Source organism: Corvus moneduloides, chromosome 5 (genome assembly GCF_009650955.1).
Source record: "Corvus moneduloides isolate bCorMon1 chromosome 5, bCorMon1.pri, whole genome shotgun sequence".
NCBI lineage: Eukaryota > Metazoa > Chordata > Aves > Passeriformes > Corvidae > Corvus > Corvus moneduloides.
Genome location: NC_045480.1, coordinates 15,026,857 through 15,054,470, shown reverse-complemented (window position 1 = coordinate 15,054,470; position 27,614 = coordinate 15,026,857). Strand labels below are relative to the sequence as shown.

Here is a 27,614-nt window from a genome sequence, read left to right as displayed (position 1 = left end):
AAGGCATCTTCCACCCAAAGGAACGCCTGGGGGTGAGGGAAGTGACATGAAAGTATCTGATCATGGTCAGCTTGAAAGAAAGGAGTGTGATAGAGAAAGACATGAAATGAGAAGAAACTCACTGGAGGCCTCCAAGGGCCAGGAACTGGGGTAAATGAAGATTTCAGTGGCAGAAGTAGGAACTATTGTTCAGAATTACAAAAACCAAGACCTATCCTGGCCAAGCCCCATTTGCTGCCTCCAAGTTCTCCTTTCCATCTTGTACCTTGCTGCATTTTAGTGTGATACCGCATACAAAGAGGGTGTGGGGGGTGGCTAAACTCTCCTCCCCACCAGTGAAACACTCAGGAATCTGACATACAAGTTGTTAATTTATCTTATTTCACAGTAAACACTCAGCCTTAATTCGGCATCTGTGGAGCAGACTCACCATTGCCCCACTGCGCAAGTGGACATGCAGGAGTGCCTAGGAAGAGTATGGTGGGTAAGACACACAGAAAGCAAAGCACAGTCCAGAGGTGAATCAGGCCCCATAGAAACAGCATGACTGAGCAGCTGCAGGCAGACATGGACCTTTTGCCATGAATTTCATGACCTTATCACTATCTTGGATTACCTTTCATTATCATGAATCTGCTCCACTGTCAGCAAGAGTCTGGTGATGGCAAAGCAAAGATGCTGTTAAAGCCCAGACCTGGTAGAGGAGTTTTGCATTCCTAAATGATTGAATCAAAAAGCAGAGCCTAAGCCCCATAAGAAACTAGCCTGGCACAAGGTTTAATTTTACTATGTGAATTCAAGCACTGGAATGTCCTGAATCGATTCCAGAAAGACTAACACTCACACCTCGCAGCCTGGCCAGGCACCCAGTGCTGTGGGTACAGGCTGTATCCTCATTTTCCTTATATCTCAGTTACCAAAACAGCCATGTCTTTCTAGCCTTTCTTAGCTCACCATTCCTTTGGGGCCTTCTTGAGTTATTGCTCCCACACCTCTTACTTCTCCTTCCCCCTCTTTGTCTAGTCCTGTTCCTAGAAACTTTCCCTTCTCCACTGTGGCTGAGACCCACGGCCACCCATTTCACAGCACTGACTGGGCCCCCAGCCTGCTGCTAGTGGGTCCGTGTGAGTCCAGATGAACATCTTTTTCTTCCAGTGTTCATCACTTGGTTTTTCACTTGGGGAAGCATTGCCTTGCATTACCCTCAGAGACAGAGACACTGTTTTTGTTGCTCAGAGCGCAGCTAAGCAGCTGACAGACATGTGAGAAGCCATTGTACTGACAAAAGGCAGCACTGCTGGCAGCTTCCTGCTTATAAGCTCTCTGGAAGAGTTCAGAGAAAGTGGGAAGTGTTAGTAGAAACAAAATTTGTTTACTATAATCTGCTTTTAGCTGATCTTCTAAAAAATGTGCTCTTTGACTAAGACCCACTTTAACCAAGATCCCACTGCTAAGCACCCTCTTCTCATGCAGCTTTTAAAACTTGCAAGATGGTAGGACAGACCATATTGTATTTCATGCTGGGTTTTCTTATGTTCCTTTGTGATGGAAAAACTAAGAGGCCACTACTGGAAAACTCCTTAAGTGTTATGACTTTTTCAAGACCTGCTGTCACAGCTTTCCTTTTTTTTCCAGTCAACACCACTTTGGCAAGTGACCAGATTAAGACAAGTCCTGCTGCCCTGTAGACATCCACATTTCTTCTTTATACCATATGTTTTCTCCAAAATGTTCCAGTTATTTTTCTAAAATCAATTTTGCATCTCCAGCCTAGTCAGGGACTTTGAACAACTTCTATTTGAAGAGACAAAATGGTTGAAGAAGAAAAGAAGTATTTGTTCAGGAACCAAGACAAAAACTGAAACTGCTGACTCAAGGGCACAGAGGAGCTTCCTGGCAATGAAAAGCTTGAGAACAGGTACTCACTCTGTAGATGTACCATAAAACATTTCCTTTGTTCAGAGAAGCAATAAAGCATCACAACTGTGAACTCATCCTAACCTCAGTTTAAATTTTAAATTTATGTCTTTTAAAGGAAAAAAAATCGCACGTAAGCATCTTCTTTAACCCCTCACTAACCATGGGCACAGTCTGCCTCTCATAAGTGAGCAAGAATTGACATTTCTGTAGTTCTACTGAGAACCCATTACTCAGCAGCATAACCCCATCTCAGCCACCACCACAGATCTGTACTAAGCAGGCAAATTTATTCATTAGATTTATCCTATGTTTATTAACAGCCCAGCTCAGAAAAAGAGTCAGTGACAAAAACCATCTGGAATAAACATAATGGAAAACAAACAATGTAATATATTCTGTCACTCCAGCCTAATTGCACTGTTTGGTGCAAATGCAAGTGACAATTTACAAGCCAAACTCTTATTAAAGGGAAAAATGAGCTGTTCAGGGAAGCACAAATCAAAGTAACTAATCAACATAGGCAACACATTCAGGGATTTATGAGCCAAGGTATGGCAGTCTTTTCTTCTTCTTTTTTTTTTCAATTTGGGAGACCTGCTGTGATGTTGCAGTACACTATAAGTTATATATCTACTTACGCAACACTGGGGAGAAGCATGCCTCTGATTGTTGTCTAATTTTTCACCAGATACAGCCTGTGACTTTTGTGTTTAAACAGTCCTTTTCCTATCACTTAAGCTGGGAGCAAGGTACACTGTCTGAAGAAACAGTTTTCTTTTAAGGCAACTCTCCTCTTTTAGCATATAATAAAAACTTGGAATTAAGGATAAGGTTAGAAAAGGTTCCAGTTAGCTAAAAGCAATGCCAATTTGATCTAAAACAAGTTCTTATTGAGTGAATTGGTCCAGCAAGAGAAAAAGGAAATTCCCTTCCATGCAAGAATCTGAACAACACATGGCTGCTGTCCATGACCTGTTTCAGCTTCGAAGCTGGACTGACTCATTAGATGCATCTGGCGTCCCCAGGGAAGCAAGAGAAAACCCTGGCAGCAATAAAGAAAAGATGGTAAAAGCCATCTGAAGCAGAAATCAGCCAAACATCCTGTCTGCATTGGAGCATCATCTTCAAGAACAGCATTAGGCACCTGCATGAAAACTCAGCCCTCAAAGACATAACAGTGCTACAATATGTAACACGCTGTTAGTTTAGGGAAAGTACTCCCACAATCTGGAAAATACCAGCTCAGACCAACAGGGAAAAAGTTTAAGACCTCATTAAAACAAGGGGCAGCCATCTAGCATTACAGTGAAATCAGTATGAGCAAATATGCCCATAGCCCTGACTGCAGAAGTGTGGTCAGAACTCCATAAATGTAGCAAGATACGATTTATAAAATACTACACTGAAAAATTCTCTCAGTGATGAGATGCTGAAGGTTTCTGTCAGTCTTTTCGTGAGGGGAAAAAAAAAGTGAGGAAGGGCTACACTGAGGGGAAAAGATGTCAAAAGACTCACATGTTGCTTTATCTGCCATAAAGAGACAGATCACCAGTCATCACCATCCCATGTGCAGAGGTGCCTCTCTGGTCTTTCACATCCCTCCCTTGTCTGCAAGGAGCCAGGATCCTTTCATATTTTGGAAATGGCCCTGTAGCTCAAAGAGAGATTGTCTTGGAAACAACATTTATCAATGAGAAGGCATTTCATATTTCTCCCTGAACTGATACTTTTCTGGAATAGGGTCTAGTGCTCTGTTTCAGAGTCCAGTAGGCCCTGAAACATAGCTTGTTCTCAACCATAATGTAGACTTATTCTCAACGAGAAGGCTGATAATGTGCCAACTTCTGTCATAGCTCATGTCTATGAAAAAATGTCCATATCTTAGTTTCTGCACCTGCTGTTTTCAGAAAGAAATGTGTGATGTCCCTTTCTCCTTGAAGAGGTATCATAGATATGGCCACAGTGGGATGTTTCTTTATTTAAGAGACAGGGTGCAAAGTCAGAGAAATATAGCCCTCAGAATTTTGAAATTTCAGTACTTCAGGAAAGCCAAAAATTTTATTGCCAGCTAACTCATCCATCTCTCCAGAGCATCATTACACCATCTTATTAGCATGCAAATCAAGATGACATAGTTGTTGCTGACTAATTTCAAATGTGATATATACAGCATAGATGCACTGTTGGGATGGTCTTTGGCAACACCTTCCAGGCATCTCTGCATGCTGTTGACCTGAAACTGTAATTTTCTTCAACTAGGAAGGTAATTGTGAGGATGACTCTTTCCCTCATGTGCTGAGTTCATGTGTATTCTTAAAAAATATTGTATTTGAGTCACCTGTCAAACCCCACAGGTATTTTGTTCATATCTCTCTCTCATCTTCTAACTATTTCCATTTAAGCAGAAATCCCCAGAAGCTGTAGTTTTGTTTTCCTCGGATTTCCACTTAAGTTATACAAATCTAACTAATATTCAAAAGTGGGTATAAATAAAAGAAGGATGACTCCACATTTGAAGTTCACAAAATTCTAGGTGTATGTGGTGAATGTCAATAATTATTGACATGAGCTCCTGGCTCATAAGGCATCATTATAATGATAAAATGTCTCAATTACCAGTTAATATGCTCTTGTTCTATTACCACTGGTGGCCAGCCTGACCAGAGAATCTGAACATTTTCCTTCCTGAATAAGGAATGGCCATGAATACAGAGCATTTTCTTTAAGGAGCAGAATGCAGCAGCCATGGTATGGTCAACACAACAGTCATATAAGTGTCCAAATGTTCAGCTCTGTAAGTGGGGATTATTCTGCCCACCTGGGATGCTCAGACATTCATTTTGTTGCTCTCTTGTACCCTGAAGAATTTTTGTAATCCTCCAGGATTCCCTTTTTCCTCTCGGGGAGGAGATTCAGGGGACATGCTGATGACTGTGCACGTGGGTGGGAGATTGTTCATGCACTGAGGCAGTGATCAGGGCATCCTGGCAGTGCCCTTGTTGTTGCAAGCATGTGAGTCTGAATCTGGTTCCTGATTGTCACCAAAAAATCCCCAAACAGTCCCAATGCTTTCTTTTGACTCTCTGCACTGTCACTTTCCCTACGTGCTCCACCACGCACCTTCAGTGCTGTCAAGGATCTGAACTACCAATAACTTCCAAAATCAATTTGTGGTGAACACTGAAATTTTCCTCAGTGTTTTAAAAGGACTTCACAGTGACAAGGTAGCTGAGATACTGAGCTATCTCAGGGAACTATCTATCAACAGCCCCTCAAGGCAGGAACTACTTGCTAGAGCACCAGCTGATAAACAAAAACAGAGATGACATTCAAAGAAAAAAATTGTTTTAGTTACCACATAGTCTGCTTCAACATTATTTTAGAAAAAGCTGGATGCAGATCTTGCATGAATGTAAGTGCAGATTTCAGCAAATAACTTAAAAGCCACAGAGGAAACCTTAAAAATTCAACAGAATTAATTCCCTCTGGAATATGAATGCTAGCAGATTTCCCTCCCCTTCCTTCTTTCCCCTTCACTCTTTTCTCCAGCTATATTTAAGATATCAAGTTTGTAAGTCACCTCACTGAAGTTCAGAAATGGGCAGTCATTCAAAGATAAGCTGCATTAACAAACATCAGTTGATAACTAAGGATGATGGTATTTGTTCCAGCAGATTCCCAGCAAAAAGTCCATGCTCCCATTGCAGCCCTCCACCACAGCAGCTCACTTAGATCAGCTTCCAGACTTGCTCTGCTGTCTTCCAGACAGCATCTGCAGACTGATATGTCACTGCACTGCTTCCTTGCCCGCCAAGAGCTTTTCCCCTACAAGCATCACAATACTGGTAACTGCTCTCAGCTCTCCACACTGCTCATCTGGGGATGTTCTGCTACTTATGGTCCTTTGTGGTCAGTTTTGCTGATTATCTTGTACAACACTTAGATTGAGAGCTTTCCAGCAGGTTTGGACGGGTTTTTTCTGCCTCTGACCCTATGGGAAAGCTGAGGCACACAGCACCATGGAAAGGATTAAAAGCTGTTTTCTTTCCCTCTTTACAATAAACCTGTTTATCTATGAGTGGCCACAGATGGACACATATTTCCAGAATTCAGGAAAACTACCTTCAGTTTTCTGCATCTTTGCAGACTTTTAGTAAGATATCAGTTCTACAGTCATTGAGTCTTGCCTCAGTCCTCTTGTCTGTGAGCCTGAGAGGTGATATTTGGCAAACTAAATGTATATGTGCATATGTACCAGAGCACTAATGGATAGTAGGGCTTCACAAAGAGAAAATGGTCTTGAGATAGACACCAGAGAAGTCTAAGTGTATCATACATCAGATCGTAACCTCTTCATATTGCAAGGATTTATCTGGGAGAGCCACTCTTTGAGTTACACTGCTGTCAGGTAGCAAAATACTGCCTTTGAAGTATTTGAATGTTTGCAGTCCTTAAATAATTAGAATTGTCAGAAGCCCATCAATCAGAAGTTTTCACAACTCCTTCTCATTTGTATGTAGATTTCTAAACGTGAAAACCTGATATTGTCAAATAATAGACTAAAATAGAACACCTCAATAATTTTCCTTTTTTTTTTAACTCTACAGTATTGGATACAGAAGAGATCTTAAAACTTTCAAAGTGGAACTGGAGGAAATGGTCTCTTTTCCAAACTACTGGGTTTGTCAGTCTACTGCTGTTTTGGGTAATGATCAGTCCCAGAAGATATCTGGGTGTGGAAAACACCAGGAAATGCATAGGCAGTAATTAAGTGCAAGGCAGTAATGAAAACATCCCTTAGCCTTGGGCATCAGATTTCAAGGGTCATAAGCCTTCATGTTTTACTTACATGTGGGCTACTTCATTTGTACCTGCAGGGATGGGGATTAGCAACTGAAATCCAAACAGGTGGACAGTTTGGTTCACCAGCTGTGATGGGGCGTTCTGCCCCCATCAGGCCCCTTCTCCAACCCAAGCCTTCTCTACTCCAGAAAGGCTGAACAGCAATCATGGTGCTGTGGAGTAAGGAGAGGGTGATTTGAGGAAAACCTGTGTTCTGGAAAAGCCTGGCATTAGGAGATTCTGTATCCTGAAGAAGTGAGAAAGGAGAATGTTACAAGAAGAATCGGACACAGATGGAAAAAGAGAGGGAAAGAGCAGGTCCTGCATCACCATTGAGATCTTCTAGCACCCCTTCAGCACCATGAATCCTTCAACAGCCCCATTCCTTCTTAAAGACGGAGGCAAAACTCCAAAGTTTGGTTGAAATGAGGCATTTCTCCTCTTTCAAGGCAAGCTGGTGCCTTGTATAAGCACTGAGTCCATGCAATAACATCTCTTGTGTCATTATAATTAATAAAGCCTTCAAAAATATGTGCAATAATCCATTCTTAAGATCAACTACATAAAGTTTAAATAGTTCACACATCACAGGTCATGTCAAGTGATTTCTTTATAAAACAAACTCTTCAGGAATGAAAATCAGGCAGAGAGGGAGAAAAGAACTTTTTTAGAGCAGTAAATTAATATCCAATAGCAAAACATTTGGATGAAATCTGTTTGTATGATTTCTTTTCCTTGAAAGAAAATGAGAGTTATTTTCTTATTTCAGATCTCTTCTTTCCATTTGTGTTCCCAGATTTATTCTTGATTTAAGATCTTACGTTCTTAGATACTCCACTCATCAAATTTCATAGCTGTACCTCCTGAAAATGAAGGTTTAGAGTAAGAAAGATCAAAAGACTTTGTTCACTGGTTTTCATAGGCACTGCATTATTTCCTCTGGGAAATTGTGCAAGAGGAAGATTTCAGCCTGCTCACAGGATACATCAGAGCGAAAATGCAATTCACAACTGGGGCAGCTCCTTTGGCTTTTTTTGTTGCTTGTTCTCTTTGAGCTCACATCAGATTAGAGCATTTCACAGTTGGTTGCAAACTTGAAAACACGAGCTGAATAATGAGATTAAAATATCTCATAGCAAATAATCCTGAAAAACATGTGGTTTATTGGTTTGTGAGCTAGGAAGTGACATCAAACGTCCAGACATGGATACTTTTCATTTAGTACATAAGTTCTGCATAGTAAGACAGAGTGCATTCCTCACCATAAAATATATGCAACAAAGTATTTAAAGATGTTCAAATTCAAAGCCATAACCGTCTGCTTATCACTGACATCTGTTGCTTCAAAGCAAAGGACTATATGAAGAAAGCTTTAGAACTCAAGAGATGCATTTGCCAAGAGAACACATAAATATACATAAATTCAAAAAGTATAATAAACTGCTGTTTTCTCCCTGGAGTGTGGTTGCACCAGCTAGGTATGGGACAGTTTTGTATAGCAAAGAAAACACCTCCTACCCATCTCTGTGCTGAAAATTAAACTTTTTCTCATTCTCCAAACACTCATGAAAAGCAACATCCTCTTCCTCCATCATCAGAGGAGTTTGACTTTCATACCAGCCCTGTTCACCTCTGACTTGCTCCTGCCAGTGCACCTTCAAGGTGTGATCCTTATCACCCTGAAAACTTCTTTCAACAGAGCCCTTCCCCATCCTCGCTCAGGGAGGTGACTCCCCAACATCCCTGGAAGCAGCACACTGCATCTCCCAGCCCTGCAGGTCTATTAATTTCCTTGCTCTTTTGGCACCCAGGTCTGACTGCCTGGCTGACGTCAAGGACGGCCTTCCCATGGCCTTCAAAGAATCGTGGGCATCTCCCTTAATGGACAGTGCCTCTCTCCGCATGCTGATCTTGCATTGCCATGGAAATGAAGGGAAAGAGGAGGGCTGGGAGAGGTGGTAAGGTATTTAGGGCAGCATCCATGTTCCTCTGAGCACCTGATGCAAGAGGTGACTGAAGTGGAGTATCTGCAATAATAAAGTTAGGTTGGGTACCTGTGGGTATGTGTCAGGGTTGGAGGGTTGCACTGTGAGGGTTGGAGGGCAGGTTTGCACCTTTCAGACATGTGGGTCTGGGGAAAGGACCTATTAAAAGTTATTGGGAACTGGGGAAAAGTGTGAGCCAAATAGAATGTGCAAAGTCATAGGGATCAGATGCTTTTTAAATATGGAATGCAAGGGAACTAGAGACTCTCTGAACAGGAAGACACTGAGAATTCTGAGTGCATGAAATTTTTGTCTCAGGGTAGTACCACCTGTACCTGGTAAGTGAACCTAATACAGCTTCCATTTATTTATCACCATATATATTGGCAGCAATCAAAATGGCAGGGAGCACTTCAAAGACAGGAAGAGAAATTTGGCATTTCAACCTCTCTCTGCCAGGCCTATTGATGCCAATAAGTATATGAACTACATAAAGAACAAGGAAATATTTCATGACTTTAAATTATATTGTGAAGCTCACAGAAAGTTGATCTGTCCCCTGCCATAAGCTGCAGATAACTATACAGAAAGTGACAGATTTAAATGTGAGCATGAACATAAAATTACATTTTATCAAACATAAAGTTGCACTTTATAAAGCAATCAAAATATTTCTTCTGTTATTTAACGTTCCTCTTAGTCACATAATCTGTGACCCCTTAAACCTCACTATAAAGCACATAAAATCCTACAAGACAACAAGTTCAACCTGGGGGTTACATACCACTTTTGGGTTCACTGACAACACTTTATAAACTACTTTTATGCTCTTTGTTTTCCTTTGAACAGCCTTTGCATTTCCCTGCCTGCTTCTCATTGTCCTTGAAATCAAAGAAATCAGAGAAATCAGAAAGGTCTCTGTGCTGATCACAAACAGAGAACAGAAACAGTCAGTGATCAGAAAAACAAACAGAGCCTGCCTGAGGTGCTACAGATTCTACTCCTTACAAGACTCACAAGCAAAACAAGGTAGGATACTTATTTATTGTGCTGACATACATGCATTATTCAAAAGGACAGCAGGATAGCAATGTTACTAGTATTAGGAAATTCATCTCAAGTTTAGATTATCTCAGAGTTTTTATGAGGCAAGAGAATATACAGTTTGCTTCAGCAAAATAAAGCCCTTTACTTACATGGCTTGCAAAAGGTTGCAGCAGCTCGAGCCTCTGGCTTGCACTTTGTGCAGGTATTGTCCCTTGTTGAAAGCCTCCTAACTCTGACACTGGAGACAGCACATAGCTCACCGGTGCTTTGGATTGATAAATCCTTTAAAAATGCTCTCAGATGTTTTTTTATCTGTGGTGTGCACTGACAGTAGACTGCAAAGCAGAAAGCTTGTCTGGTGCTATGAGGAAAGAGTTCCCTCTCTGCAGAATCCAAAAAAAAAAAAAAAAAGGAGTCCTTGACCTCAACAACTAGAATAAATCTACTATATCTGCTGGCTCTTTTCTGAATGCATACTTGAGCAGTAACATAAGAGCAGGCGACGGGAGCGCAGGAGCTGTGGCATGTGTGCTCTGCACTGGGAGGGCATGAGAGCAATGCTGCTAGCACAGGCACAGCAAAATCAAAACACAATGCTTGCTTTTAGCTTTTAATTTGTTCACATGTTTTAAAAAGAAAACAAAGATGACAGGCTTCTCTATTTCAGTTCATGGCTCCCAAGTGGCAGTGCTCTCAAGCTCTGTCCCCTCTGCTGAGGTTCCTTGTGCTTCAGATGAGCTTACTGCTGGTTTTCTATTTCAGACCTCGATATTCTGGGAACATCTCTGTATCCCAGCCAGGAAATGTAACACATACTGAAGTTTAGCATTTTGAACATTATAAATGCAATGAATCCCCTGTAAGCAAAATGAGTGGTTTTCAGACTTTTTTTCTCTGCAAAAGATCTGTTTACTACTTTTTCCTCTCTTTCTTTGCTTTTGGCTACTTAAACTTACTAAACTTCATAAAAACAAGCATAGCTTTTGGAACAAGTCTTCAGTAGAACAACTAGTGAGACAAAGAAGAAAAGCAAAAAGATTTTGTAGCTTAAAATAGGTAAATGTAAGGTTTCAGGAAAAAAAAATCCTGCTTCATTTAAAAATTACATCTACCAGAATAAAGAAAATAGTTTAAACATAGTCATATAATTCTCAGGCGATAAGGACGAAGGTTTTACAGAGAAGATGAAAAAAAACCACATTAAAGGAGCAGAAGATAAGAAGGGAAATCAAAGTCCTCATTCATTCCATTGTATTCAGTAGCAAAAGAGGGAAAAAGAGAAACAAGCTTACAGTCTAGAATCAAACTTTAAAATATTGTAAATGTGATTTTTTTGGCTTTATGAAATGTAAACATAAAAGAAACAAATAGAAAAGCCCTCAAAACTTTTAGCAAGCATTTCTAGATTAAGGAAATAATGGTTTTTAATGAACAATGATCAAATGATCTCTTTTGTTATTCCCTTGTGTGAACAATGGACTTGAAAAAATTCCCTACACATTTTATATACTTGTTATCAATGTTTTTCTTGAACCTTAAGATTTGGGTTTTGCTTTTATTGTTGCTTCTTTTTTTTCCAGCTTTATTAAGACACAAAAACACAAGTACAACTTCAAAGTTGTTTATTAGTAGTTAAATTGTCTTTCCATATTGTAGCTGGCTAGTAGCAGTAATATATTTTGTTGAATGAGAGAGACCTCAGTTTCAATTTAGTTTCCATTTATATCCATTTCCTTTGTTGAATACTGAAACCCTAAATCCATAATAAATTAATTTTGGCTCCTTCAGCTCTTCCTGCTCTTTTCACTTTTCCTTTCTCCACTAACAGTTTCAAAGTATGAGGCACTATCAAATCATATATCTTGAATTTCAAACTTTTTACCTTTTCTTTTTTTAATTAAAATACATGTTTGAAAGCTATTGCTTTAAACTAGTGTGAGAGCAAGTGTTGTTCTTAAGATACCAGAACACCTTTTTTCTTCAGTGGGCTCAAGTCTCATCCCTAGGACTCATTTCCGTAGGTGGGTGCAGCACTCCCCTGCTGGGCCACGCTGAGGTGGGCCTGTTGTGCTGGACCTCTTCCCCGCTGCTAAACCATCGGCAAGGAAGCGTTTTCTCCCTCTCTCCCAGCTCATCTTTCCTATTTTTAGAAAATAGCTGGCATTTTTGACTTTTAACCTTGTTTTATGATGTTGGAGACCTTGTGACCTGGTGTGTAGGAGCACGGCTTGGCACAGAGACTGCTCGCACACGCCCAGGTTGCAGGCCGCAGTCCCGCGAGTGGGGCGTGTCGGGCTGCTGTCCAGCTTTCTGTCCGTAACTACACGAGGCTAAACTTCAAAAACTGCCTGGGACCTGTGATCTGCTGCTCTGTGAAGTGTTTTGAGGCAAGCAGAATATATACCTAACTTCTGAGGGCCGAACTGAGTTGATTTTGGTAGGGACATCTAAACCACAGTACTAATTTGAGCGCAAATTAATTACTCCCAGGCATGACTCGGTTTCTGCCCCAGGGATGTGGCTTTTGACTAAGGAAGCAACAAGCCATTGGGCAGTGCACTCGCAGCCCCCAGGCATGGATGATGTCATTTATCCCCAGCCCAATTCAGCCACACCACAACTGTGTAAGCACTGCAAGCCTCTGGGTGCTCCACTCTGCTGTAGCCATGTGTAATGTTGCCTCACAACTGGAAGGCAGCTGGTAACTGCAAATGTCATTTGCCTTACTGCATGTTATTGTATACACATTCACAGATGTTTATGCAGAGCTAAGAAAACAGTTTCAAACATAAGGGTTGCAGTTACAGCTGCAATTGTGAATGTGAACATGGAAGCTTGGTCAGGACCCCATGAGCTGTAACACAGATAGAAAAATACTAGACTTGTAGGGTGAAGTCTGTGTCATGATCAACCACATCAAAAATGTAAAAATATTTTTTCTTTCTTTTTTTTCCCCCCCAGAGGAAGTGTAGATCCTTATACTTAAATTAAAGTCTTATGTTTCTTACTTATATTTCCACCTAAGAGATTGGTTGTGCTGTGCTGTCTGCAGGCTGGGAGTGCTGCTCTGCTGCTATGGCACTATGGTTATCTCTGAGACCCTGAGAAAGTAGGTCCTCAGGTGTGATGTGACAGTCCATTAAACTACTTTGGTCAGACTCTGTCTGGAAATTGTCTAATTTACTCACTGCTTTTAAAAAAACCCCAAATACATATCCCAGAAGCTATTATTTCCAATGTCAGTGCACAAGGCTTTTGCAAAGCCCACACTTTATTACTTCATGAGAGATGCCACACAGAGAGTCCATAGGAACCACAAGGCTTAATTTTGCTATTTCACATAAAGGCTGGGCAAGAAGGACTGAAATACTGATGCAGTGGTGATGTAAGATCAAATGGCAGGTAAATGTGAACTAGAGAACATATATGTTCCCCAACATGGTAAACTTTCATTACCTTTAGGTGGTTAATCTGAAGATAAACCTGCCATTGCTTGGCTCCATGGAGGCACAGTTCCACCTGAAGACACCTATACTGTTTCTCGGATGAGTCTGGGGCCACAAGTACCAAAGTGCTTTTGGTGGAGGCATCAAACTGCCCTGAATCGGTTCAGACCATCACGGCTTGATCTGTCCCTGATGGAGGCAGGCTGTGTCCTGCAGCACTGCTTTGGGTGTGTGCACCACAGTCCCCAGTTCTCTGAGAGAATGTATTTGTAGAGGTGCGGCATTAGAACAGAGTCACAGGGGCAATTTGGGATGGAAGGGACGTTTGGAGTTCATCTCATCCAGCATCTGCTCTAAGCAGGTCGAATCAGCTGGCAGCTGTGTCTTCAATTATGACTATTATTCAGAGGTTTCCATTCCATACAACACACCTGACCCCCATTACCTCCAAGAGCAAGGAGATGCATCAGTGATTACGATCCAGAGGGACTTTTGCATCTTTTATCCCAAGTAATTACAAACTCATGGTTATTGCCGTAGCTGATCACCCAATCATTTGATTATACTTACTTGGCATGGAAGCCAAAACATTGTATCTTATTTTACAGATGTGGACCTAGGGCACAAGGATGACATTTGCCAGAGATCACAGTCTGTGCAGAGTAAGAAATTGAGTGGTCATCTCTCAGGGCTGGCATCCTACCTGCTGTCAGCTCTCTGCACTATTAGTTATTAATAGCTACCTTGCTATTACAGGTAATTTTTTGATGTAACGCAGCACTTATGAGATGCCAGCCATGTAATAGGTTCCAGTGCTGAGGCTGAAAGAGGGGGAAAATGAAGAAGTGCTAACACTGCTGCTGTACATGTGGTAGGCAGCTGTACTAGGGATCATCAAATTAATGATTCTCCTTAAAGAACAGCCCTTCTGACAGTCTAAAATGGGATCCAAATTAATTAAAGCTGGTTCTGGAAATGAGGAAAGGTCCCCATGGTCTTTACTGCTGTCAGTGAGAATTCATATCATAATGATCAAAAACTGTATGAAGGTGAGTATTGCTGTAACTTATTTAAATTGAAGGCCTGGAAAAATACACTTTAGACACCTGCAATCAATTTTCATTTTGAAATTCAGTTCATACATAAGGAGGGCTTGGGAAGAATTGAAAGGCGAGACAGTATATTCTTGAAAGACAAGAATGTTTATATTTAAACGAGTGGCTCATAAGCATGGCCCTTACACTTTGATCTTACATCTAGCTTTTGGTGAGTAATGCTATTTTATACATGGTCCCACCATGGTGTTTTTTATATATATATATATGTATATATATATATGTGGCATATAGCTAGGAAATGATGGATCACTTCAGTGAAAACCAAAAAAAATATGGCATGGGCCACAGATGTATGCTAGACTAGTTATCTTTCCTAGAGGGATCCAATTAAGCTCCTTTGCAACCCTTATGGTGGATGTCCCATATTGCCAGCCCCCATTCTAGACACTCTGCTGCATACCTGCTTAGGCCTGCCAAGCCAGCCAAGTTAGGATTGTAGCAATTTCTCACTTGAGGCAAGATGCTAATGATACTAACTCATGTTGTCTCAGCTAGTGTAGGGACTAGGGAAAAATGGGCAATGACTCAGGACCTGAAAATTCCTGTTGATGTTTCAAACTGCACATTAAAAAAAGGAAGAATTCTGACTTTATAATTTAATATGTCATTAAAATGTAAAAGGCAAATCTTTTAAAATCTGTAGTGTGTAATATCTTGCCCATATTACTTCTCAGTCTTGAAATCTGAATGGCTAATTCTTGAGCTGATATACACCAGTACTGCTGCACTGATTGCAAAGGCAGCATAGCTAGTTTACAGCAGCAGAAGTTGAAGTTCTGGCTCAAAACTATGTGGAAGCATATATATTCCCTTTCTGGTCACATTGGTGCCACTGGAAAATGACTCAGGATCTGACAGCCACCATGGCTTTATATCCACATCAAAGCTTATCCTTAAGCCTTGTACCATACCCCAGGGGGGCTGAACACTTGTTTTTGAATGCTTCACTGAGCTGTATAATTTAGGAATAGCAAAAACACATAACATTAAAACCCATCAAAAGAAAGTTTCATGCTCAGATATAAATGTCCTGAGCCTCTACTTGAGGAGCTGTGCGATCTTCCATCTGAGGGTCAGAAAGGATTTTTTATTAAATTGCTGTTTGTCTCAGAGGTCAGACAACATGGATGAAGCCTGGAGATGCTTCAAGGCAAGGACATCCATTCTCTTCCATTGTGGGATGTATTTTCAGCCAAAAGCAAAACCTATTTCAAGTACTGCTACTTCATCAGAGGTAGGAAGGCAAAATAAACTCCCCAGGAATTAGAGAGCAGGCTTTCTATCAGTATCTTGTGCCACTTTCCCATCAAAAATCTGCTGCTCATGTACCTTGAACATGATTGAAAAACATTATGTTTAATCTTTTGACAGTTTAAGAAAATGGTTCTTTATGCACAAATCAAATCTCCCATAAGTTAAATCTATAGCCCTTTCTTCTCTATAACCTTGGAAAAAATAAGCAGAAATAAAATCCAGGGCCTCAGAATATCACATACAAGATATATCTGGAAATCTGAAACAACTTTGTTTGTTCAAATGCATCAGTTTTCAGCAGGTCTGGAGTGAGGTTGAGGCTATTTCAGACCAAGCAATCTAAAACATCAAAGTAAAATGTTCTTTTCTTGCAATGAGCTGCAACTAGTTTCCTTCCTGCAAGTACAAAGCTTTCAGACATGAGGATATCTCTGATCATCCCTTACAGGTACAGAATGAGGGAAGGCACCTCTATAACTAGGTAGAGGAGAAGCCACTTACAGGGTGTATCACCATTTGAAGCCCAGCCCAGTTCTCAAGAAGTAAAGGGCTGTATCACTGGTAAAAATTAATTGAATGGCATCTCTTCATTTGGGAAAAGGCTGCATAACTGAAAAGCAGACTGCAGTGTTGCAGAATAAATTGTTTCTGGTGCTTCCATTGCATGTAGCTTAAAATTGTTAAAGTGATACAGGCTTGTCTGGACTGTGTTACAAAAAGTGTTTTCTTTTGTTAGACAAAAACTAGAATTGCTTCAGCTCTTTTCAAGCTCAGTGTTGTTCCAGGTGTCCTCAGTTTTCTTCTCAAACCCGCTGTTTTCCAGCTTCTCTATACATATTGTGTATGCGAGGGATGGGAATGTAGCAGCTGTAGCAGAGCACTAAGGGCTCTGATTCCTGCTCCCACTGCTGCTGCTGCTGCTGCTGCTGCTGCTGCTGCTGCTTTCCTTCTGGTTTTCTTCTGTTCTCCTTTTCACTCCTCCCTTTAGCCTACCTGATATTTGGACTTGAAGAGAAGTTCATTGACATTCTGGTACATTGTCTAATGCTACCATTTAATAGAAATAATGGAGGAGAAGCATTTCCTGACTGCTACAACCCCAGGAGATCCTGCTTACAGCCGAAGAGACTGCTCAGGAGAGGGGCACTGGTCATTGCAACAGCATCCCACAGCCTTATCACCATTGCAGTGACCCCAGCAGAGAGCTGTATACAAGGCTATTTTGCATTTTCTTACAACCCACTTCTGCAATTAAACCTGAAAGCCCAAATGTCCAAAAGCAGTGTGCTATGCCATGGCTGCAGTAGAGATACCCACATGCCTGGGTTGAAGGGACTTATTCTTGTGTGTGACGTCCGGGAGTCAGTCTGTGCCATTGGGTCCCTCTCTGCAGCAGGGGCAGCGGCTTATGAGGAATAAGGAGCACTGCAATGTCTACCAGGCAAGGACACTTAATGAAATCCTTGTTTTTAGAGATGTAGCTGAAGAAATCAGTACAGCTGTTCTTTCCCCTTGTCACCAGGCTAGGTTTAGCAGGGCAATTTGCTGTCCTGGTGTTCCCAGCCTGGCACCACAGGGTGGGGGTCTGTGGGCTGCTGAGGCCATACACAAGGACGCCCTCCCATTCCTGCACCGGGTGTTTTCTGTTTTGTGGATGCCCAGGTGTTTTGACAATCCTACTGCTGGTTGGGGTTGCCTTTTCCCCTTACCTTTCACAGACACACAAGGCTTATGCTGTTAAGATCTTTTTAAGGCTACTGCATTGCTATTGCTTCACTGTTGCTGTGCATGGCAGACATGCTGTGGCTGAGTGCCAGCTGCTTGGAGAAGAACCCTTTTTCATGAACAACGACACAAGCTATGAGCAGTAGGAACTGGTGGTTCGAAGGGCTGTCAGCAGAAGCAGGACATCTGTATTGGTTGTAGGAGAAGGGTTTGTAGCTGGATGGATTGATAGCTGTGCATGTGCTGAAATACAGATGATCTGAGGTTAGCCATGACCTCCAGGATTGATACAAAATAGGCAAACCCAGTAATTTTCTCAGTCTAATCTGAAATGGGCTTGGACTCAGGACCCTTCCCATCAGGGCCTTCAGCCATGTTGTGGAGTGAGGAAGATGCTGTTTCTGTGCAAGCCCTGAGCACAGTCCCCACTGCCAGGGGCCTCCAGCACAGGCTTCTCTGGTGCCAGGCTGCCCTCCAGGCATCACTACCAGCGAGCCAAGGGGAAATAACACTCCCAAAAGCAAGAAAGGGTACACTAGGGTTGCTGCTGAGGCCTGCCTCTGGCACCTGTGCCACAGAGGGCTGCAACATCTGTTACACCCAAATAATGTTCTGAAGGGCTAAATAGATAAATATTGGAGTTGTTGACGAAAGGAAACAGTGCCAGATGCTTTTGGCCAGCAGAACGGGAATGTGTCCTACCGCCTCAGGTTGAAAGGGTTTGGATGTTTAGGACTTGCAAAAATTAGGGGGAGGAAGCATTAGTAACAGTATCTGACACAGATTTGCCTTATTCATAGACAAATTAAGCTTAATCGTCCAATTTATAAATCAGCTTTAAGTGAAGGGGCCCCTCCTCACCCCCCACTGCTGCATATTTGGTGGATTAAGTTGTTTGGTTTTAGTGATAAATTAGAAACATCTGCTTCCACTGACAGCCTGGAATGGAGGCGTGTACAGGAACATGGCTGGCCGGGCTGCTCTGATGGGGGGGTTCTGTGCCAGGGCATGGTCCTGCCCAGCTCTGGCCATGGGGTCTGAAGGGATCAGGCTGTCTCCCCTCTGCACTGGGGCTCGGTGGGGCAGGGGAGACACACGTCTGCTCCTGGGCTTGCTCAGGATGGTTCCTGGGGAGGATGGAGCAGTGGTGAGCATCTCCAGCAGTGTTCTCTTGGCAGAGCCTTCCTTTTAAGGGTGTCTTGGCAGTTATTCCATGCAAGAGAAATTGTTTCTGCTATGGGATCATCAAGTCTTAATGTCAAGGAATCCAAAGCTTGTGCCAGAGTCGACGCAGAGGCTGCTCAAGCACGAGCACTGATGGCAATGAGTGTCCTGGCCATCCCTTCTGATGAAGAAAATGGTCCTAACTAAGGGAACGGAGATCTTTTACAACCCTGGCCTATCCTTGCAGAGGTGATACAACTTCCTGATTGCTGAGTCAGGTTAGAAATGGCCAAGAGACACATCACATCAAAGTACTTCTCATGGGTGTTTAACTTGTTCAGGAGGTATGAAAACAACCCTGCTGGCTTCAAGCCCTTATCTGCAGGAGGGGAAATCTGGGGCTAAAACCTGCCAGATACAGCAATCCAAATATGCCCTGGGCATCCCTGGAGCTGCACCCACAGCAGACCGATCTGTGCATGTCCTTATATCACATACACCAAAGGAACTGTGAGGACTGATTTGACCTCAGCTGTGACCTGACTTTCACTGCAGGGATTTAATATATGCCCTGTTGGGTTGCAGAAGCAGATGTTTTACACACACCATTCAGACATTTTTTTCTGAGCCTTTGGCAATCAAAAGTCTCAGATAGAAGCCCTGACTCTCAAGGATAGAGCATGACTGCAGAGAGGGAGAATACAAGATAATTATTACCGCAGGCCTGGGCCCTAGGGTATATCACCATGTCCCGCAGCCATAGGGAGGAGGAGGAGAGAAGATCCAGCAGGCAGGAATTGTGCAGCAAGATTGATTTATTTAATTATTTTACAAACCTTTTATAGACTTTTTTCTTCATAGTCTAATTGGACAAAGGACCAGCCACCCCTTGGGGGTGATTGGCCAAAATCCTAAAACATCCACTATCAAAATATTTTCTACTATACCATAAACAAGACTTTCCAATGTTGCAGGTGGCTTGGTTGTTTACATTCCCTGCTACCTCTTCTGTGAGAGAGAAAAGTCTCTCACGGACTTAGAGAATAACAAGAAAATCCTCACTAACAGCATTTTTGTACCTACAGATAATTGGTGGTTTCTAAGAACTCCTGTTCCCAAGGTGCCCTTATATTTTTTCTTGGATCTTTTCTCCAGGTGAGTTTAAGGATTATCTGTATTTAATAAAAATTTTTGCATATTCTGTTAGATCTGTCAGAGAAAGACACTCCAGGAAGGTTCAGAGCAAGCTCTTAGACCAGCTGCACAGATCAGGTCCTACAAGTTAGGCAGCTCCTGGTAGTGCAGGCTGCACTGTTCAGGTGTGACACAGTGCAAGGTCATGTATTTCTGTCTGAGAAACTCCATGAACAGAAATTTTGAATTAGGACTGAGGTAAGTGGCCTGTCAGCATGAACATAGCCATCCTAGGCAGTTCTGCAGAGGAAACTCTCAATTCTCCTTAAAAAGCTGGAGGCAGTCTCCAATGCAGCTTCCAAAACCCTGGTCCAATGTAAAGCAGCATAATCCATCCGTAAAGCTTAAAATACAGAGAAATGAAGCCCCTTCTCTAGACAATCAAATAATATTCACTGCACAGCATGGAGGTCCATGGAGGCTATGCAGCACAGCCCCTCTGAGACACCAAGGGCCAACCCTGGATCGAGAGTACTCACTCTCTCTGGGGGTGCAGGAAGGAGGGGAGAGGGAATAGGAAAACCTGTTTCACAGTTAGCCAGGACCACTGGTCCTGCTCATCCTGCCTAAACTGCTTCCATGTGTCTGACTATTGACATTACTTGATCTTTGCATTCCCATGTGGGACACTTGAACACATGGTAAAGTTGATGACGATGAAGTTGAGTCAGTAAATGGAACATTTTTTCTTTATTTTCTTTTCACTTTACCCAAGATAGGGAAAGAAACAAAAATTCCTTTCTTCCAGGAAAGGAGCAGGAGCTGTGATCCAGACACCAGGCCTTTATGCTAGCTGTTTTGCTGGAGCGTAGACCATCTTATTCCCAACAAAATTGCTGCCTCTCCCTGGAATAGTTTCTTGCTGCCTCACTGCAAAGCTGGTGCTCAGAGGTCATCTGCAGATGTGTATCACCACTTTCTAGCAGGAATGTCTGCACTGAATGACACAAACAGTAACTTAAGAGAGGCCAAAGCAGTCTTGGCCTTTCCACTGGGAAATCAGTGTCCAGAAGCTGGAGAGTGCCTTCCCAGATCATGTGAGCAGGCTACAGTGTTGCGGTGAGCCATGGCTCTTGCCAGGGTGTCCTGGACCCTGTTGGACAAAAGGTCCAGTGGTTTAATTCTCATGAGGCCCAGGAACGCTAAGATAGCTGCCCGCCACAACATAGACACCCTCAGGCTGTCTGGCAAGAAAGTTTGTTGGCCAAGGCGGGAAAGACATGACACCCTGCACGTCTGCGATGGCCACCTCTCTCCCATCCCTTGGTCACCACATCACTCTGCCACTGGCCCGTGCTCACCCTCTCTGCCTACCTCTCTCCCCATGGGTTAAGTTGTATGTATCCCTGCCTATGTAACACCCCTTGTCTGTTCTGTTATTGGATGTTCTATGATTGCTCCACCCTGAGCAGTGGGGTAGAAAACCACCTGTCTGAGACTTTTCTTTGCTCTTCTTGGCCTGTCTCTCTCCAGCTGCAATAAACCCATTCCTGTCCCCCCCGAGAAGAGTCCCTCATTGCTTCATCTCTCCCCGCACCTTCTCCCTCAGTGGCTAAAGTGAGCCTTGCCTGGACCTCGCTTAGCCTCCCGCTCTCCCTCGGCACCCGTCCTCTGCTACTGCGGCAGACAGGGCTATTGCCTGGTGCCCGGCCCCTGAGCCACCCAGCCAGCATTGTGGTGCTACAGGATGGCCCATCAGCCACTGTAACTTTGGGGAGGAGCGGCTGCCAGCAGGCCCTCCTCAGGAACCTCCTGTGAGGAAGTGGTAAAGTGGTTTACCCTGGGTAAACACACACAGACACACCAAGAAAATTGAATGTCTGTGAGAAGGAGGCTACCAGGTTGGTAATTCACAGGAGGAGACAAGCAAAGATGTGTGGGATGGGGAGGGTTGCTAATGCAGGGCTGTGATCTCAGGTTTAGGGGCCAAAAAAGGACAGTCTCTGGAAGATAACTTTCAGAGCACATCTCTGCAGAGCTGGAACTCACAGAGACTCAAAGGAGCCAATTGCTCTGTTAAATAAATACTAACATGGTGTCTAGAATAGGGAACGGATGCAAAGAGCAATCTACATGCTTCTCTGTATTTCTGCTGTTTAGTGATAGTGAAAAAGGATTGGAAACAGCAGTCTGGGATGTGTTGGGGAAGTAGGTTCAATCCCCAGGTGCATTGAAAGGCAGCAGAGTGGCTCTGTGCAGGAACATCAGTGCAGGGCTAGCAAGGCTGGCATAACATCAAGTTTTTATAGACTCCTGAAAAGGAAAAAGACTTTTATTCTTGAGTCGTAACTGCTAGTGAGAATAGCAGATGTATGTTCCAGCACCAGGAGAGTCCCCCTCCAAGAAAAGGGAGAGTTTTCCTGGACAAATCCAGAAAAAGTTCAAGTTTCTCTGTTTTTTCCAAGGGGTAAAAAACACAAGAGAGGTTCTCTCTCATCAGCTCACAAATCACTTTCCCCTGTGCTGCAGTGATGGGACTCCTACGCTGGCCTGAATCCAGTCACGAGGCCCATCAGACCAATGGAGAGAGGTGGGGTGAGCAGGCCGGACACTCATCTCTTCAGCTCTGCCCTTCCAGCTCTCCTTGGTTTTATAGCAATGTCACTCCCTGTTTTTATTGCACATTTTTTAAACAACATTTCAGGTCCCACCTCAGCTATTAATGCTCTCCCCACTCTCATTTTTTCCTGAAAGAAAAATATCTTTATTGAAGAAAAAAAAAAAAAAAAAGAGAGAGAAATAAAACAAAGTCCGTGGATTACAATACATCCAAAAAACCCAACCCCTTAACTGAACAGTTCCCTTCCTTAAACCTTCCTTATCCCTTCCCTTAACTTAACCTTGAACTCTTGCCAAGGAGATATTCCTGTTTGTTGCAGGATGTCTTATTTCAGGTTTGAGGTCTCTCCAGAAGAGAGGGGGAGAATGTCAGCTGAAAATAGGATGGATGGCCTGATGGTGTCCAAACATAATCAACTATCTCCATTAAGTTTTTGAGATTTGGCTTCCATTTCTGTAGGCTGCACCCCATTTGGGTCTGAAAGATGTGATACATGGATGAGGAAGACAAATCCAGTAGATAGACTGAAGATGAGCCAATACATTTAAAGCCAGCACAACATATGGACTATCACATCTCTCAGCCTAGGAAAAATTGCTCCCCACAGATTTCTGCTAGCTTTGCCTAGAGTGAGTGAAGCATCCCAGCCAGTGAGACTTTTCCCTTCTTTCCCTCTGGATTATTTTTTTAACTGTATATCTCTCACTGCCAGGATATGTTTCCTGTTGCAGTTCTGTTAGTTGGTAACATGCTGCGACCTTCCCAAAAGCGCCTCCAAGGAAGCCTCTTGGTGCAGCCAGCATGCTGGCACACACACACCGGATAGCCAGCTAAAACAGTCTGACAATGAGCAAGAAGAGTTTTTGCACAGGGTTCTACAGGAGAGATTTAATGCATCCGCACTCGTGCAAGGTTCCAGAGAAGTCCCGGGGCAGAGCAATGGGGGGTCCAGGGTAAGGGAGCTAATAGAGAAACTCTGAGGGTGTATCAGGTAACAAGGGTTGTGGCGGCCAACGGAGCCAACCAGGGGAGCAGAACTGTGGTGCATTAACATACCAGAACAAAGCATTCTGGGGAAAGCCTTTCAGTCACCATAAGCTGGAAAGGAACCTAGGACTTATCCCACTGTAGGACTCCTTTCATTACTTGTCCATCAGGCCCATCGCCCTCCACAACTCCCCCTTCTATATTAATTAAAAGGGCTTTTCCTAGGGATCTCAAAAGCAAAGGTTTTAAGCAACTGAACACACACAAACAACAAAAAACAATTAAAAGAATCTATAACACAACTTTCAACAGTGAAGCTAAACACTTTGTGAATCCCCAGTGTCCCAGCAAGTCCTCAAACCACTCAGGTGGTTTTTCTTTCTTCAATTCTATGATTAAGTCTTTCATCTTTTGGATGCTGGCATGGATGCTTTCGCTATGCATTCTCTTTGGGCTGCACTGCCAACCAAGCATCTACGGCCAATGTTGTCAAGAGCATCCAGAAGAAAGTGGTGAGGCAGGTGCTAGGCATCATGGTGTTGGGTGTGGGTATGGGCTCGGGTAGCTGCTTCTGCAGAGGTTTTCAAACAAGATTGTTAAAAAAAAAATTGCGAAATTTCAAGAGGGGGACCTTCCTTTCCCTCCCTCATTGAATTTCCCTTTCTTTATTAATTAAAAGCTTGGGAAAAAGGGGGTGGTAGTTAGATGACAGGGGTATGGGGTTATGTGGCTGAGGAAGGGGTAACGAGGAGTAAATAAAAGGGGAATGCAATGCAACAGAAAGCATCCCAACAGGGGTATTGGGGAGTGTGGCCACGGGAAGGGCAAAGCAGAGGGGTGGAGGTAGGGAATATTAGCTGGTGGGAAAGCAACAGGAAGATGAAGGGGGTAGGGATTGCAATAATGAAGGCAATTTGGGAAAGACTTAAGGAGGCACCACAATGGGTTAAACTTATCCGGTCGATGTCGTGGTTGAAGTTCTGAAGTCTGAAGTTTCCCATTATTCATAGCCTATTCTTCCTTAAAAGTGGTCCTCATTATCCTCTGTGATTAGTTTTATACTAAACAATTCTGTTCTTCGCAACACCTAAACCTCACAGAAATGTGTAGACTCTTTGGACATATTGCCCTATTCCCACTCTAAGGTTTAGTGAAACTGTAAAGTATCTTTGAAGACTTGAATCAGGCACTTTGCTGTTCTGCTTTCATCACTTTGGGCTTTCCCTTCTGCATCCAACATCAGGTGAGGCTTGAGGGTAGACAACCAAGAATAGTTTCACACTGCTTTTCCAGAAGTGCAAGGTGAATCCTAATTTATGAAGAACATGAACTGTTTATTTCAGCATTGGGAAATCAGAGTAATCTAGATTCCTTCTTCAGCCCAACAGAGAAACTACTACTGATGTGCACCTTTTAATTTAGAGAGTCTGGGAGCAGAAATAAATACCCTTTGCTGACAGCTGAAGCCCAATATCTGTAACTAAAATGTAAATCTGCCCAGTGGTTATCTCATTTGCAACCTTTGTTTTCCAGGTAGGACCATGAAGATGGGCCTGCAAAATCTCTAGATTTCTCTGCCAAGGCAGTCACATAATCACTCTGCTGTCCTTTTGGTTAACAGAGAACCCACTTCAGCAGTGAAAATGGAGTTTGACCTGTCTTGTATCTGTGACAAGCAACCTCTCTGAACCAGAAACACTTTTTAAATTACCAATATTTGGGTAGAAGGCAGCCTTAGGATTTTCGCTTCCCTGTGAGCTTTTTCTGGTGAATCTAAATTCTATTTTTGTCATTTGTAGTGTGTCCCTTTGGTAACATGGATGTTCTTTGATCATGCAATGACAGTTTATGTAATGTTCATACAGCATCTGTTTAAGGACTCTGAAAATCAGGCTTACCAGTGCATGGGAGAGACTTCTGAATGGACATGTCGCAGAGAACTAAGTATATAGGTTAGCTCTGTGAATGGGACTGAAGAACTTCTCCTGCAGGCACTCAAACCCAGCCCTCTGAAGTGTGGGTTTCCATCTACCTCCTTGTGGTAGCCTGTTAACCCCGATTCTGTGATCCCCCTGTTCCCTTCCCTAGTCCTGACCGCTCCCTCGGTTTCTCCCTATTTGCTCCTGTACCCCAACCCCGCCCAGGGACCACCCTTGGGCCCCTGACAAAAGCACCCCACACTCAGACCACGTGTTCTCTCTACTTCTGAACATTGATGGGACAAGATGTAATTAAAGCCATCTCAAGCCCTCATGAGAGACCCTTCTCTACCTTCTTTACCACCACTGCGTTGTAATGCTGCTGGCTGCCGAAGCCATATCGCGGGGCTGTCCGAAATGGACTCCGGGATGCGATTGATCACATGGCCCTAGGAAACCCTCACTGAGATTTCTGGCCACAGCAGCCTGCTAGGCAGAGTCCAGCAATTACAACACCTCCTCACCTTGTCACAGTGACTGAACATGGATAAGTGCAACAGGGAAGTGTGGAGAAGATGAAGGGGATGAAATAACAAAATACTACCTTCTTTGTTTGCATCATTCCCTGTCATTGCTGCTGAGCCAGAAGTAGTCCCTTTGGCTGAGATACTCAGTTTCAGAAACCCTCCTGTCTCCTGTATCATTAAGCAACATGGAGCAGGACCAGCCCTTACCACCTTTACTCCCACTCATGAGATTGGCGGAGTATTGTAGAGGAATGACAAGGAATAGGCAACCACTGAGAGAGGGAATACACTTCCCAATCTCTAAACCATGTAGTCCTCACCCACCTGATGGAGGTGATCCTAGCTCCACCTTTCCAGAGTTCAGCAAGGATGGTGATGGTGGGCTTCCCATTCGGCACAAACTTAACACAGCAGCTTCAAAGTGAACAGGATTTTAGGATTTCCTCCATGACAGTGAGCAGGCATATCAGCCCTTCCACTTCCAGTTTTGATTTTCTGCACTCTTTTCCCTGCCCTCCCGGCTCTGTGTTTCTCTACTCTTAAATACATTTCTTACAGTGGGATCCATGGGAAGACAGCATCAGGGGCATTGACAGCCCTCCATTCTCACCAGGGTGAATCTCCTCCAGTAGCACAGCTGAAGTTGTACCAAGTCAGGGAAAACAGGGAGCAGGCACGACAGGAAGAAGGGATTTTCTGCTTCTTAAACACAGCATGCTATAGAATACAATAGTTGTGTGGTTTCTGAAGCAGGTTCCTGTTATTGAATTTCCATAGCTTGTACAGCTCCAAGGGCTGTGGGTAATGCTGTGCTCACACCCATATTTTCCTAAAACTCCAGCCTGAAAACCTTCATCATTTCCTTGAAAATGAGTGGGTGAGAGAAATTTGCCCCCACTGTGAATATCAGGTTTTGGACAGCAGGCGAGGCTTGCCTCAGCCTTTCCTGGGTAATGGTAACCAGAGACCCAGCGGAAAAAAGGGAGCTTGAAACTGCTAATCCACTTATACTCTCAGCTACCCAGACCAAGATTGTGATTAATCACTTACACTCGGCATTTCATTTGTATTTAACAGCACACATTCTCTCGCCAGCCTACTCATAGGCACAAAGCACACTGCTGGTAGCAGTGGGAACACAAAAAGTAAAATGACCTTGAAAAGAAACCAACCAAGCAGAAGAAACACACCAGCAAAATAACCAATGGATATGTTCGTGAGAGTTTAATAAGTTAAATGCAGGAGTTTAACTTTGCAAAAGCACAAGCCTGAAGCAAAACCGTTTATTTGGTATTTATAGTTTTTTTTTTGTTTGTTTTTTTTTGCAAAACATGTTTCAATGAAACCATAGCAACTATGGTTAAAGTGAAGATTTGGAATGATGATGGAATCATTCATGAGCAAAAAAACCCAAATAGTCTCTGGTCTGGGTTGGTGGAATGTAAGATTAACGCTAGATAGAGAAACAATTTTAAAATGTTTTAGGTAATTTAATCACCCTGAACTCTGTGAAAGGTAGACATTTAATTTTTTTTTCCCAGAAAATTACATCCTTGATTTTTAAACAATCTGTCTGCTAACTTTATGATGGAGATGTTGTGTGCATAAACGTCCAAGTTTATTACTCATCTATTACAAGAGAAGATTCATAAGCAGATTTCACTGAGACACCACAACAGTTGATTTCTAACAGAATCATACGTATCTCAGCAAAAATATGCATTTTTCTGAAAGAACTTTCTATTGCATTCCCTTCTCCAAATGCATTTCAGAGAAGTCAGTTCAGGAAAGCAGAATCAGTTACAACTTACCTTCACAGCTGAGTAGATGACATCTGATTTTTCAGGGAAAGCAACATGCTCCGTTTGGGTAGTATAAGAGTTGTAGATTCAAGCCAGCAGGTAATTTTTGGTGATTCAAAATCCT

General features: G+C 42.9%; 1 protein-coding gene and 1 long non-coding RNA gene across 4 annotated transcripts in view; one reads left to right on the top strand and one right to left on the bottom strand.

The window, feature by feature from the left end:
* Positions 1-10,511, bottom strand: part of LOC116444168 (complement C1q tumor necrosis factor-related protein 7) — a 100,748-nt gene extending 90,237 nt beyond the window's left edge. For 2 of the 3 annotated variants that reach the window (XM_032109312.1, XM_032109313.1), the window contains exon 1: positions 9,944-10,508. The gene's annotated coding sequence lies outside the window, so the exon portion shown is untranslated. Of the gene's footprint in view, positions 1-9,943 lie in introns of all 3 variants that reach the window. The other variant, XM_032109320.1, reaches the window with a different exon arrangement.
* Positions 9,578-25,524, top strand: LOC116444171. Its single transcript, XR_004240224.1, has 3 exons — positions 9,578-9,776; positions 19,587-19,656; positions 24,776-25,524. It is a non-coding gene; the product is annotated as an uncharacterized LOC116444171 (long non-coding RNA).
* The last annotated feature ends 2,090 nt before the right edge of the window (positions 25,525-27,614 follow it).